Source organism: Papaver somniferum, chromosome 3, assembly GCF_003573695.1.
Source record: "Papaver somniferum cultivar HN1 chromosome 3, ASM357369v1, whole genome shotgun sequence".
In the NCBI taxonomy this organism is placed as follows: domain Eukaryota; kingdom Viridiplantae; phylum Streptophyta; class Magnoliopsida; order Ranunculales; family Papaveraceae; genus Papaver; species Papaver somniferum.
This window is the reverse complement of record NC_039360.1, coordinates 178,767,436-178,769,596: the sequence shown is the minus strand read 5'-3', so window position 1 is coordinate 178,769,596 and position 2,161 is coordinate 178,767,436. Positions and strand designations below refer to the sequence as shown.

The window sequence follows — 2,161 nt, the reverse complement described above, 5'->3', positions numbered from 1 at the left end:
TAATAACCGCTAACAGTCAAACTGACGGTTAAAGGTCAACTAACAGTCAACGTCTAGTCAAGATCAAAGTCCTGGTCAAATGGTTAACTGAGTCAATTCGGGTCAAGGGTCCAACTCAGGTCAAGTCAGGGAAATCGGTGAGTCGACTCAGTCCACAAGACTGACTCAGGAAATACAAACCAAGGCCCTTGCACAGGCCAGAAGCTGAACTGCACCATAATGGTGCATCACAAGACTCAACACACTCACTAAGCTCAGACAGAGCAACCATTCCTCCCTGCCATAGTCTTACTTCCAACTCTACTTCATTAACACCTCAATTCTAAACACATTCATTTAAAGAAAATTTTATAACTCAAATACAATTACAAACTAAGTTTACCTGCAATTACAGCTTTAAGCTTTTCACAGCAATACCTAACTAAAATCCTACAACTACCATCTCAGTTACACCTTTCCTGCATATTACAACATCACCACAGCTAAACTCAACTCAACCACCACTATGACATCACCACAACTACATCACCACCAGCTGTAATTTGATTTATCCAATCCCTGTGATCTATACCCATCTTAGGTTCATACACAGACTTCAATTCCTAGTTTCACTCACTCCAAGAGTGTTACTAGCTCAGCTCAATTCAGACCCAATTCATAAACACAAACACACTACCATTTCAATCTGCTAAACCAATTAAGCTCAACTTGTAGCTCAACCCAATACAATCAGTTAAGCAACATCACCACCACCACTTCAGTTCATTCATCTCTTCACTGGAATCACATCCATTCTAACTCATTTCGTCCCTTCCTGCACAATCTGCAAACAACACCACAACTCCACACAACACCACTGTCACTGCATACCACCATCTCCATCTCAAAACACATTCATACTATTATCAATCACAAACATTCCAACAATCATCTTCTGTATCACCAAATTCAACTCTCAGACCACACCTATAATTTCATCTCTACCTGCAAAACCAAAATCATCATCTTTGTCTCAATATACCCAAAATCCCCAATAACAACCTCAAAATCATCTATAGTTTCTCACTAAGGAACCCTGATTTCTGATTTGGGGAAGAACATGAATAAACCCTAACTTGTTGATTCTCAATCACTAAATTAAAACCACAATTAGAACCCCATACAATCAATCTTAACTTAAATCTAATTAAACCCATCTAGGATTCATCATCTCTTATCCAATTTACATAAAAACATATTCAAATTGAACAACCCTAATTTCAAATCTCAAATTACCTTTTCTGCAGGTTATGTATCAGCCGCTTGAATCAACACCACCACCAACAACTAAAAGTAACTCTACTCTTCTTCTATCTCGATCTGAGTCTCATAATCATATTCACCCTCATCGATTATCAAAGAAACCTTAACTCTTCAGTTTACATCAAAACCAATTCAATTAGCAATTGAACACAACCCTTAATTCAATCAACTAAACCAATCTCCAGTTACCTCAAACCAAACCTTCATCAACTCACAGAAACCCTAATTCCACTTCATCCTGATTCGTCTCAAAACCCAAGAATCAAGCAATACTAAATCTCTGTCTTCTTAAATCACATCGAAAACACCTCCTTCGCCTTCATAATAGATTCATCAATCAAGAACTCTCAGACGTGCTCTCAAATTCATCACTCAAATTCTACAGAAGGAGAACAAAGAAGAAGCAGAATGAAGAAACGAAAATAAGAAAGAAGAGAAAATGAATCTCTTCTCGATTTGGCTAGAGATAAGGCCGACCAGGATTGCTAAAGGCACCCGACCAAAAGATAAGGGCAAGGCGGCTAAACTGCAAAAGGACCAATTTATCCTTTACACAATTCCGATGATTTCTTCTTCGCTCTGATATCCGAATGACACGTTGGAGTAGTCCATTCCACATAACTTTTCGAGATCTATCCAGCGGTACTAGTTTCGTATCTATATCGTTGTTAGATTAATTCTTATTAATTGATGTTCGTGTTAAATTAATCGAGTTATTATCGGCTAAATCGTCTCTTGATCATCTCTAGATCGACTCTTGACCTGTCTAATAGCGTTGACGAGCTTGAGGGTCTTTACATTCTCCCCACCTTATATATTTTCGTCCTCGAAAATCAAATTATCCTCCTGGTCTTCAAAA

The 2,161-nt window shown here is 38.1% G+C and overlaps 1 long non-coding RNA gene across 1 annotated transcript; it reads right to left on the bottom strand.

Annotated features, from left to right (window-relative positions):
• Positions 1-331: 331 nt before the first annotated feature.
• Positions 332-1,729, bottom strand: LOC113358152. Its single transcript, XR_003364233.1, has 2 exons — positions 1,276-1,729; positions 332-984 (listed from the first exon to the last, which is right to left on the bottom strand). It is a non-coding gene; the product is annotated as an uncharacterized LOC113358152 (long non-coding RNA).
• Between the last annotated feature and the right edge of the window lie 432 nt (positions 1,730-2,161).